We start from the raw sequence: 13,239 nt of genomic DNA on the forward strand, positions 1-13,239 counted from the left end.
CCGTGCATCACACCCACCCAGGCTGACTTTCAGCATAAAGCATCTTCTCCTTTCCAGCTTCTGCATACTAATGAAGCATCTCCAAGAGGCCTGTGCTGGTTACCTAACTGGGGAAAATTACCAAGCATTGTCAAGTAAAGATCTTGAATGGTACTTTTCTCTGTAGATTACTTTTTCAACAGTTCCTTTGTATTCATAAAAGTAATAGTGATGAAGAAATAGTGGAGTAGCTTGAACTCTGCCCCTACTGATGTATCTGATTGTCTGCCAGAAGGACTCACAGCAATACGGGAGAGGGTGGAAATGCTCCAACAAAACAGCTAAGTGAAGAAATGGAAGGAAATTAAGTATATTAAAAACATCTTCATAATTATTTCTGAGCTTGCTATGTTTTGTATTAGGATTAAAATACTAATGAAATAACTTACTAGGTAGGTATGACTGATCCTGTATTAACCTTAGATAAATGAAGTATATAAACATAAAAGCACCTATACACATTAATCAGCAATGATGGAAACAATCAGAGAGAAAGTAGTGTTATATTATCTTGTCGATGAAATGTTAATGTTAGTTCTTCATGAATGAACTACTTTGCCTTGCAGAACTTTTTCTAAGACTGAAATGCATTCAAATAATAACTTAAATTAAAGTTTACCAGTTACTTTATTTTATATTTCCCTTGGTAGAACTGAGTATGATCAAACAGTTTCTAGATTGCAAATTCTTCTACAAAAAATATTTTACCCTTGGAAATTATTCATAGTATTCTTTTTCCTCAGAAAAAACGGTAACCAAGCTTTCTAGAAAAGCTCAAAAAACATTATTCCCAGGTTTTTCATAAATCTATTAATTCATTCTTTCATTCTTGTGTCTTTCCATTCTGAGTTCCAAGCAACAACCAGTCACATGGCAGAAGTGTTTTTGTCAGTTTTGCTCTAAATGTCACATTTAAAGAGAGACCTCCCTTCTCCCTCAACTGGCATTTCTGAATATTTGCGTCAGAACTTCCTTCACTAGCTTTAACATATAACCCATTTCAAGTTCCTTAACGATAACAGGTTTTTTGTCTGTTTGGTTGGTTTTGTGTTATTTTGTTTTTTTTTGTTTTTTCCTGTTATGATCACTGCTTCCATAAGGATTTGCTACATTACATGACTTTGAATCAAAAAAAAAATCTGTAATCCTTATTTTCCATTTTGGTCTCCTTTTGGGTGTTTGAAGAACATTCTTGACATCCCCATGAATGTTTTTAAGTTCATTTTTTAAAGAAAGAGTATTGTTTTGAGTGTACAGACTTCCCAAAACTTCTAATGTCAGATAAATATCTTTCTTCTTAGAAACAAGTATCAATATCTGGAAAGAAGTTACAAAGGCTTCAGTAAGCATTTCATAAAAGAGATTTTCATTACACAAAAGTAAATATTGTAAATGTCTTATCACTTAGTAGCACAATACGTACCTTTACTGAGTATTTGTCGTGTGTAAAGAGGTAAGTAAATAAACCTGATATTAATGGAGCTGCAGATCAAGTGCTAAAAGGTATTTCTTACTTGTTGACATATCTCTAAAAATGGGGTAGTGAAATTAAAATGCAGAAAGTAGAAAGTATCAATATAGTTGACTTATAAATAAAAAGGGAAATGCTCACCTCAATATATAAAACATATTTACCATTATAAAAACAGATACAGATTAACTGTATGCTTTAGAGACACTTGAAAAATGAACATGTCCTCGAAATCTTTGCTTCACAGAATCTGAGGCTGGAAGGGATCTCTGGAGATTCAGAAGTGCAACTCCCTGTTGAAATCAGGGTCAGCTACAGCAGACTGATCGGAAGCATATTTAAAAAGCTTTTGACTGCCTCCGAGGACAGAGACACCACCACCTCTTGGCAATCTGCTCCTAACTAAGATTTTCCTCATGCTTTAATGCAAATACCTGCATTTCAGTTTGTGCCCATTGCCTCTTGTCCATTGACTGGGAAAACTGAGAAGATACTGGTTTCCCCTTTATTCTCTCTTACAGGGTATTCATGGACATCGGTAAGATCTTCAAGGTTAAACAGTCCCAGATGTCTCAGTGTCCTTGTAGGAGAAATGCTCCAAGTACTTAATCATCTTTGCAACCCTTCACTAGGCTCACTGCAGTGTACTTGTATCCTTCTTACACTGGGAAGCTGTTTTGCACCAGGAGATGCTGTTCCTCGTGATTCCAGTAAAAAAGACACTGACACTCTTTAAAACATCTTTTAAAGTGGTAACCCTATAAGGAGAGAATAGTTCAGGTAATCCCATGTACCTTCAGATGCTGGAACCCCAAATGGTGTAGCATCAAATGGACCTCTGATCCCTGCACAGCACACTGTGCACAAACCTGTTGAAAAAAGAGGCTCTTCCTTCTTGGTCACTCAAGCTATTATAGATTTTTTCTTACAAGAAAAGAACTCTATTCTTCGTTTTCAGTGTCAAACAGAAAGGATGTTCATGTGGCATCTGCTTGCTCTTCTCCTAGATAAAGGCAAATACACACAGGTGGCATAATTGCTGGTAACAGGCAGGAGCTGTCTGGAAGATCATCTTTTAAAAAGAGCTGGATAAGTCTGTCCTGCAAAGTTATTGGTTTTGTGCAGCACAACACTGCACTGAAGACAATACTATTCAACATAGTCACTAATTACCTGGATAGTGGGAAAAAATGAACAGGTCTGAAGACCTCACTGGACTTGCAGCTCAGCACAGGCCTGGGTATACTCAGGTTAACTCTTATGTGGTTCACTAACTCCTTGATATACAATAATCATCCAGTGAAGTTCATTACAGACATCCAGAACTAAACCCAGCACTCCATGTGTGGCCCCTCCAGTGCTGAGTAGAACAAAACGGTTACCTCCTTCAAACTGCTGGTGTTTTTCCTACTGATACAGCTCAGGGTGTTGTTGGTCTTTTTTGTGACAAGGATGCATTGCTTGGCTCACGTTCAGTTTGTTGCATAAGAACCTGCAGGACTTTGCCAAGCTACTTCCCAGCTGGTCAGACCCCATCATGTACTGGTGTATTTGCTTATTTCTCATTCCCAGATGTAGCATTCTGCATTTCTTTATTGAACTTAAGGTGATTTCTGTCAGCCCAGTGCTTCAGCCTATAGAGATCTTTCTCCAAGGCAGTACAACACCCTGGTATGCCAACCACTCCTCCCTCCCAGTTTTGTATCCTCAGCAACCTTCCTGGGTGAGCATTTTGTCCTATCATCCATGTCATTATCGACTACGTTAAACTGGATACTATACAGATCCCTAGCTCTACTTTGTGCTAATGATTCTTTCAGACAGGTATTAAATAATTTCTCTGTCAACTTAAATTGTTTACCTAACCTGTACTTTAGTTTGCCTATGTGAATGCTGTGGTATGCAGTGTCAAATGCATTACCAAAGTCAAGGTAAAAAGAATCTCCTGCTCACCCCTCCTCCACAAAGCCAATCAGCTCATTGTAGAAGGCTATCAGGTTGGTCAGGCAGTATTTCTCTCTGTAAAACCCTGCTGATTATTCCCTGTCACCTTCTTAACCTTCATGTAAGACCTTAAGTAGAAATTGTACACAATGATTGAAAAGTTAAACTTAACCAGCCACTGTTGACCTTGTGAGCACTTAAGGTTTCTGTTTGTTTTCTCACTGGATTAGAGCAATATCTGGATGTAGTTTGTGTACTGCTAAAAGAGTAATAGAAATTAAATTTGATCAGGTTTGTCTATTTGACCATAAGCCTGTTTTCAGTCTTTCTCTGTCTTTTAAAAAAGTAACATAACTTTCAATTAGCACTAGGAAATTTATTTGTATAACTGTTCTAGACACTGCAGAATAAAGTCCACTCTTTCAACAACCCTGATCACTTAGTCCTTTATGGACTTCGACAAAGAGGTCAACATGCTGCAATAATACTAGATCTGAAAATAACCTTTGGAACTTGGATCAGCAAAGGTGCTGGTTGGAGTTATAAGAAGGAAACATTTTTAATAGTTTTCCATTGACATCAGATGGAACTGTGTAGAGCTTTCTTTCATACTTCAGTGTAGGTCATTATTATGATGTTTCTAACTTCAGGATACAAAAAGATGGTGTCCCTTTCTCTCACACATGGTTTGGGACATGATGAATCTTGCTTGCCACCTTCTCTTCTGAGTTTTCTCAGGCTTCAAATGACTACAAAGGACCTACAGGGTCCTCAGTCAGTACAAATTTAACCTTACCTCCTGTAAGCAAAGCCCATGAAGCCATAATGGGCTATTGCACTTTTTAAAATTCTAATTCTACTTCATTTTTTATCTTTTTCTGTATCTACCTCTCCAACAGAAATAAACATGTGCTGTGACTACTGCTCTTAATTTTTAAATGAAACCATTCACTCTATGTCATCCATTCTCACTGCAATTTTAGAGGTGAAGCTCAGAAAACTGTTCAAACAGCTGAACAGCATGGTGCCCAAATGATTAAACTCTGCAGGTCTTCCAAAAGCCAGTGCTTTATGTGACTTCAGGTTGAAAACTTGTTATTCCAGGGTCAGTTAAAAATTCTAGGTTAGATTTTGAGTTTGTAATAAACCTTGTTTCCAGCTTAGTTAAGTCAAAGTATGGATTTTATAATATAATAATATAATATAATGGCCAGTCTTCACGAGTGAAGATCCGGGGAAGGTCTTTACACCTTCCAGCCTGCACATTGGATTTTTTAGGTGAGACACAGTGTGCGCGGAACTGAGCCCACCCTTTAATCCTAAGGTTCATCTGCCGGGGCCAAGCGAGCTTGGACGGTGGTAGCGAGGTCCTTAGGACGTAGGTGGGTTGCCTTTAAGGGCTAACGAGCCCCACCTGCCCGGGAGTGGCCCTGACCGGGAATCGAACCCGGGTCTCCGCGGTGATAGCGCGGTGCCTTTACCACTAGACCACCAGGGGCTCTCTGGATTTTATAATGAAATGTCACAAAATTCTGGAACTGATGATTCATCTTCTAATTTATTCTCTGTTGCTTTTTTGCAACACTTAAATTTTTTTCTGATTAAATACTCTGTGTGAACTGAAATGGCTAATATGACATTTCAAAACTTAGCAATCAATATTATAATCATTAAATTAATTGGGGGTTTAAATAAAAATGACAGAGAGTGGACATGTGAACAGTTATCTCCTTCATTGATTTTTATTTCCTGACACTTTAATAAAATACTCACTGATGTTTACTAGGTTTATCAGAATTGCCTTCTGAGCAAAACCAAACCAAAATTATTATTATAGTTATTGGAATCTTTACTGGTTGTAGTTGGACGAAGGTGGACTGAAACATCTTGTTAACTTAAAAAGTGAAGTTAAAAACTAAATTAATTCAGATTTAACTACGTGCTTTTTAATTTCCATTTAAAGTTGCAAATATCCTGATACAGTCACACAGCTAATTTGATTTGAAAAAGTCATGTTAGAGTCTCTTGCATGGTGAGCTAGAAGTTACACAGTTTTATTCAGTGAAATCATGTTATAAATTGAAACTCAGTGTACCTTTTCCCCTGTTTTCAAATACAATGAGGACATTTATACCTAATGTGGCTTGGGGTTAAAAATATGTGCAAGCTGCTTGGCATCTGAAATGAAGGCTGAAAAGGATTCCTGCTTCCTATTGCCATGATAAGGCGGATCAAGAGGATCCAGAAACACTGATCCAAGCCGTGCTGAAGACTGGAAGTTCTGCTGAACCAAAAAGCTTAGTGACACATGCTATTTGTGAGGTGACTGGCTGCCTAAGAAGTACAACAGGGAAGTACTTGTAAATTGTGATGTAGCCTTGAATAAGCTGTTTCTTGTTTAAAGTGTTTGGTTACAAACATATTTTGCAGCCAAAGAGCTATGTGAGTGTTTTACTTTGCAATATTCTGGTTCCCTTGTTGGGATAAACTACTCAGCTGAACCAGCTTATTGCCTCATAAAACAGAGCAGCAATACTATTATCGCTTAACTGCACCTGAATTCAGGCAGAACTACTTTGTTCAAAGAGCAGTAAACACTTGGAGTAAGTTGTCAAGTAAGGTCATTGAAGCAAATAACATAAATGAGTGCTAGAGACACAGGACACTTTCATGAAGGAGATTGAAGGATACAGCGACAAGAAGGGATGCAAGTAGGATGAACTGAGCTCAGCAAGGACATATTTCAATGTTATTATTAAAAACTATCCTTTTACAGAAAGCCAGTAGAGGTGTTGTATGGCATTTATTCCATATATGCCCTAAGAGCCTTAAGCAGTGTGTAAGAGGTATAAAGCAAAAAATTTTAGCCTGCATAAAGAGGGCTTTGATCAATCCAATAACCATCAAAAGCAGTGCATTCATCTCTGTGAACCTTTAGAAGGAGTAACTCTTTGAAATATTTTCTTAACACAGTCTGGTTTTGTACTCTTTCTTTTCACTGGTTCCCAAATGAAGTTAGAAAGTCACAGAGCAGCTTCCCCGCAACCAGAGTTAACATGCAGGGCAATTTTTGTAACACAGTGACTACATGCATTTTCCAGACTTTTATCATATGCAAGACTCTCAGAAATGAAACTCACAACTATCTGGGCACTGGTCACTTAGCCACTGGTGATCTCTGCACCAGGTATTACCCACTCTGGCCAAGGCAAGCCATGAGAAATCCTGAACTCTACATTATCAGTTAGAAGAAACTCTACAGAGTTTTAGTGGTAATGATAAAAATCAGATTTACTAGGCTGCAACACTATTCCATAGAAAAATCATTAAATTTAATGCTCAATGCATACCAAGTCTTGCAACTGTTCTCACCTGAGCAGTCCCCTTAGTGTCCCTTTCCTTAAACTCTGCACTAGCTTTCCTACACTCACCACAGCATCTTCCTGCTGTCCTCCCTACCCTCGAGCACCTATCCCTTTCAGTCGAGGCTCTGGGCTGGTTCAAGATCTCTTACCAGTTCTTTTTCACTGACTGAATACCCCTGACAAGCCTTTTCAGAACCTGTAATAATCAAAGAGCAGGATGTTATCAACTTCAGTGTTGTTCTGCACCGGAAGGGCAGAGGTGGTGGGGAAAAGAGAGAGAGAGAGAGATGGTGCAGCATTTTTTCTGAATCTCAGTAAGAAAGGCCATGAAAGAAATGGTGTAATAGAATACCTTGTGTAGTAAGATGGAATAAAAAGGGAATATAAATAGCAGGTTAATCTTTTGTTCCTTCAAATGCTGAGAACCCTGCTTTCTAATATCACATCAGACTGACCCCAGATGGATTTTCCCACTATGCAGTGCACCTGCTCACTTGGAGGCTCCTTCTCTATCCCATGCCACAGAGCCTTTCATTTTCTGTAAAAATCAAAGCCATATACTTCTCCTGACTGGTTGAAATACTGTGCCTTTCCTAACACCCACTGACTAGCATGGGGCACTGCAGCAGATTCCCTTGGAGCAGCTGCTTGTGCTACCATATGGGTTCTCAGACCTGGAATACATGGTTTGCTCAAGATAAGTAACTCCTCAGATACAATGTCTTCTGGAATACAATCACACCTCGAATAGAAGGGTGTGAATTATTGCACCTACTATTTGACTAATGCTTACAACCCAAAATGACCCCTTCAAGCAGATTTATCATTTCCCTTCTGAAAATACTCTGTTTGTCCAATTTTCCAATCAATTAATTGAACTACACTCCCTTGGTTTATCATTTCACAGCCAGCTCTAGAGTCTTATCATGAACACAATAGAAGTACTTTCTCAGTCCCAGAAACACAGTTCAGCTTCACATTTGAGACAATGACATACAATGCACACAGTTCTCTAGAAAAAGAAAGTAGCAACATAAACTTTGCTTAAATGTGTTTTCATAGGTTTTTCTACCTAATAGTAAGGGAGATAAAAACAATTAGGGGCCAAAAAATGGCTTTTTTCCTTTTGAAAATATGTAAACCTGTTTTATTAAATATGCCTCTGAAAAAAATCAGATGCATCCACTATCAAACAGCAGCTGCTTATACAGGTAAAAGAGCAAAGCTTGTTTCCACTGACAGAATTAACATTAGAAAGAAATTAATGAGTACAAGGCTTAAGTCACATGGTTTACTGTCCTTACTTTCTGAGTTTGAAATTATATTTCAAACCTCAAAAAACCTCATCAGCAAATGCTTTCATTTCAGGTAAGTGTAAGACTCACTCTGAACTTAGGAATTCATGCTGGGATAAAATGAATTAGGTTCTAAAGGTTTGTGTGATGTCTTAAGCTCAAATTCAGAAATCCCAAATTAAATCTCTGATCTTAGGAAAGGGAAAAGGTTATGCATCTCTAAAGAATCAGTCAAAGAGAATAAAATAAAATACCAGTCAAGGAAAAATTACTTAGCTAATAACAAACTAAATTCAGGGAGTTGTCTAGAATGTGGGCTTCTTGCAGATTACTCCAGCTCTTTATGCTGTCATATTGTACTAACTGTCTATAAAATGAGGCTAATAGCGGTTCTCCCTGGAGATTTGTGCAGTGTTCGAAGAGTATTCTAGTAGAAGAAGTATAAGCACCTCCTAGAGATGTTTTTTATTTCAGTGCCATCAATGTATTTGCCAGAACTAATTACTTTTCTTCTGAAAATTTTCAATTGTCCAAAAAAATGAGGCCCTGTATATACCCCAAACTACTCAATATTTGTTGAGCCAAAAGAGAAGGACACACCTATACTGCTGTTTTTCAAAAAAAACACCAAACAAGTAAGGTGGTCTTCTTTGTCAAGATTTTGATCATCCCAAAAATTCAGTTTTACTGAATCCTGTTTTAAAGTTTAGGCAAAGGAAATAAGTGAAATCACCTTTTGTGTGGATTGTCTCACAGATATGTATCAGATCCCAAGAGCATTTAAAAAATCAGTTAGAAAGCAAACCAAATACTAACCTGAATTAAATCAAAGTTATTTCTTGCAATAATATAAAAACCTGAAAGTAATTTAAGGAGGAAAGAATATAAGAGGCCATAGTGAGTGCTTTCATCCTGCTGAAGGATATAACTAGGAAATTCAGGTACTTAATCAGACTTCTAGTGTTTGTTTTTCTGATCTGATTTTCTTGCAAAAACTCATTTTGCAGGAATCTCAATTTAAATCACTAATCTATCATTATATCCTGTCCTGAAAACTGCTTTTGTGACGAATCAGTGAAGTCAACTACGGTATTGTTTATTTAATTGTAATTAATGGCTGACTGTGATCTTAGAAGGCCAAGTCTACTAAATGCCATTTTGGAGGTATGTTTTAAGAAGCATGAGGAGGATGGGTATCTAAGAATCATGTCTAGATTTCAAATATTCAGACAATTACAGGTTCAAAGAAGAGGTCAAGTCATTCCTGTTTGATTAATTATTTTGGATGTTTTAAATTAATTGCTCAGAGTGGGAAGAGTTTTCAGCAATTGTCCTGAAATATTATCTTTTCAAGATGCCTCATATTGCATATTCAGAATTCAGCTCTTCCTGAGAAGCATTTACAGGGCCTTGATTTGGCATACAGCTGCATCTCTTTCCTTGAAGCTGTTTTATGCCACAGTTGTCGCTCCAGAGGGGATTTTTCTCCACTTTCTTTTAAAATATTTACAGCTGGTGACAGCTCATGGGTGTTTTCTGGCATCAGATGTATTAGATAATCTGATATGATCTGGAATAATGTGTGTTCTTGCTATAGAAAATGTTATGCTGAATTATACACAATCTCAGGAATGTTAGTGAAAGTTATAAAATACATATGAAAAAAAAAGAAACAAACATCCTTCAAATCCTTCCACTGAATTCACTTCCGTTTCCTTTTTGTACGTCACTGTTTCTTCCTTTGCCCAAACCTCATTAATAGCAAAATGTAATGGGAGATAAAACACAGAACTTTATCACAACATGAAAATACCTTCAGAAAATTTGGAAGCCAAATCAGAAGCTCAGAAACAAAATGTTTTAAAATAAGGCTTTTCCTATATGCTACTTCCTTTCTTCCTGCTAGTAGTTTTTCGTCCCTATCCTCTGACCTTCTGACCAGCTGTAACTGTTCATTATATCATCATTATGATACATTTATATTATAAATTCTTAAGAACAATCACGAGCAGCATTGTTGGTTTTATACTGAGGCATTAAAGAAGCTTGATCTATTTATTTTATCTGAAAGAAGATTAAAAGGTGACTTCACCATCACCTCACACAAGGAAAGCAGTTTTTATAGCCATTATTTCTTTACTTTGCCAAAAAAAAGGTCATAATAAAATCCAGTGGTTGGGAGTTCACACCAGCTACACTCAGACTACAGGGGAATACAGATGCAAATAATAAGCTGGTAAAAACAGGAATAGTAAACCACAGAGATATTTTATTTAGAAAAGCGGAGGATTCACTTGAAGGTTTTAAATCACATCTGGCCACCTGCATATATGAAAAATTTTTATTATAACTCATATGGAAGAGATAGACATGATGTAGAAATTATTTGATAATGTTTTTTGTTTCATACTGCATAGAAGATTGTACTGAATTGAACTAATCTTTAAAAACAGTAGCAGATTTTTAAAATTACACATATATAAATGCACACATAATTATCCAGTGTTACAGCTGGAAAGGGCTTTCTAAAAGAAAGTCAGTCTACAGAAACTGGATTTTTTCCTTGTAGTAGATATATTTTTGAAATATACCCCCCAATCTATGAAGTTTCAGTGTGAGACATTTTGACAACAGGTGTTTAAGAGCACATAAGAAGATAGACGAAGAGGAAATCTATAGAGAAACTTCAGGTTTTCATTCCAAAAGCATTATTTTGAAACAATGTTTTCTTTGTTTTATTCTAATGGAGAACGAAACTGAACTTTGAGACTTCAAAAACTACCAGAAACAGAATTTCTGTTCATAATGTTCTCTAATTAAAAATAGATAAGTACTCCCAAAAGAGTTAATGTCACAGATCTGGATAATATAAGCATCCAGTGCAGGATATTATTTGCTCTTCTTGTAAATCATTCATGTTATATTTGACTCAGTCTTTTCTTCCAGATCTTGTTGGTCATTACTGTTCATTTTGCTGGTGAACAATGACCATGCTGGTTGGTTCAGCCAGGTTTATTGTTGACAGGGCTCCAGTGCACCAGTTGTCGTCTGCAACCTGCTATCCTCTCCAAGGGGTTTGGCTGTCTGCATTCAAGAACAACTCTCTGCCACACTGTCATCTTGGGTCTGACTTGTGTTCAAGGAGCTATGTAAGGAAGAAAGGTGAAAGGCTCACCTGTAGCATCCCCTCTTTACTTGGAAGCTTCTTTTAAGCTCAGGTCCTTTCCCCTGGTCACTGTCATATCATGGCAGGCAAGTCTGAACATGGTCAGGTATCTTATTGGGCCAGACCCTGTCCTGCTGACTTGATTTCCTGGCTTGATCTAGGAACTGCTTGTCCTAGGTATTGCATGTCCTTCACTGCATATCTTAGCCCCAGAAATGGTACCAGCCTCAATCAAGAATCCAGATCATCAGGCAAGCCTGTGGTGATGAGGTAGGTCCAAGGTCAAACCAGTCAGTCTGCAGGTCAGGATCAGGATCAGGTTCAGCAATCATAACCCATGTCAGTCACAGTCCAGTGATCAGTAGGCAGGGGCATAGCATTGAGGTAGGTTCAAGGTCAAGCCAGGAAGTCAGTCTGCAGATCAAGATCAGGATCAATATCGTGGCTTAGCACAGGACAGGCACTCCTACAACATAGGACAGGCTGGTACTGAAGGCCCAGAGTTAAGCTGAAATCACACTCCTGTGCTTGTTGGTGGCAGGTGCAAGTAGAAGCCCTGAATGAGGTTGGTTAGGGCAATTAAAGTCTATTAGTTCACTCAAGACCCCAGCAACTGTGCTTCATAAATATGCCCTCAAATTCCTAGTGAAAAGTTTTACACACTGATGATGACAAGCAGCAGAATTTCTGGAACCACTCCCAGGAACAGTACAGAATGATCTTGAGTGTGACTTTACTGACTTGAGATAAAACAATTGTCACTGCAGTATCTAAATTAATGTGCCTGCCTTCTTGCTATCTAAGATGGCAGTCATGGGATAGGCTGATGTTAGTCAGCTTGCATTAGAGATTCTTATTCAGAAAGACTATCACATTATCTTAAAGCAAACAAGAGACAAGCCCCTGAACAGACTGTTCGCTGCTTACTCTGTGAGCAAGATAATTGCTAATATGATAGGCAAATCAGATACTGTAAGTAAAGGCCATAGGATGAAGTCATAGCCTTGCCAAAGATGCATTTCATGTCCGCCCTATCCATCAATGTCTAGAGATTTCAATTTCACAGGTGAAACTTACAATCTGATTAGGACATTACTGCTTATATTGCTCAGTTGCTCTGCATCATTGAGCATTGTAACTGGTGATTTTCTCAATGACAAGTCACATAATTGTCTTGTTTTTGGTTTTCAGCACCATCTTTTTCTTGAGCCAAATTTATCATTTGTAATTGTTTAGGAAAAGGCCTCAGTCACCAAAATAGAAACACTACACACTAAGAAAAGCCTTATTACAGCAAAAATCTAAATGTTGGTTTTCATGATTAAAAAGACAATTGTTTTCAATACAATCAGGAACTCAACAACATTAACAGGCAAGATCAGTTCTCCCAATTTCTGGTCAGATATAGCAGTGCAAATAGAGATTCACAAATGATAAATGTTATTCCTGAAAAAAAGAAAAACTGCAGTTCTCTAGGTTGGTCATTAAAGGTTGGCAGTCTGAAGCATATTATTTCAAAGATTCTCATTTGTGGGCATCAGTGCTTCCTCTGGCAATGAGTGAAGAAGTGTTACCACATCCAAGGAATCTTGAGAATCTCTGAAATGCTCATTACAGTGGTAATACGTGCACATTAGAATGAAATGGAAGTTAACATGAGTGCTGTCATAAATGTGAGGTGAATATTTTCTGTGGTTTCCTCACAGAAAGGTTGTTTCTTATTGGTATATGAGTCATAAAAGGATACATTAAAATAGGCTAATTATAAATTTCAATTTCTTAACACAATAAATCATTACGTCTAAAACTGTTCTATACAGTAAGGATGTTCCTGCACCACTGTAAGTAGAGGACTGCCCAAACTTGGTGCTTCTGAAACAAACCGATTTTGCAAGAATTCATTCTGTCTCAGCCAACATGCCAACTTTTTTTTTTCTTTTCAGAGACCACCTATTACGA

Source organism: Myiozetetes cayanensis, unplaced genomic scaffold (genome assembly GCF_022539395.1).
Source record: "Myiozetetes cayanensis isolate MyiCay16 unplaced genomic scaffold, myiCay2020 scf1, whole genome shotgun sequence".
NCBI lineage: Eukaryota > Metazoa > Chordata > Aves > Passeriformes > Tyrannidae > Myiozetetes > Myiozetetes cayanensis.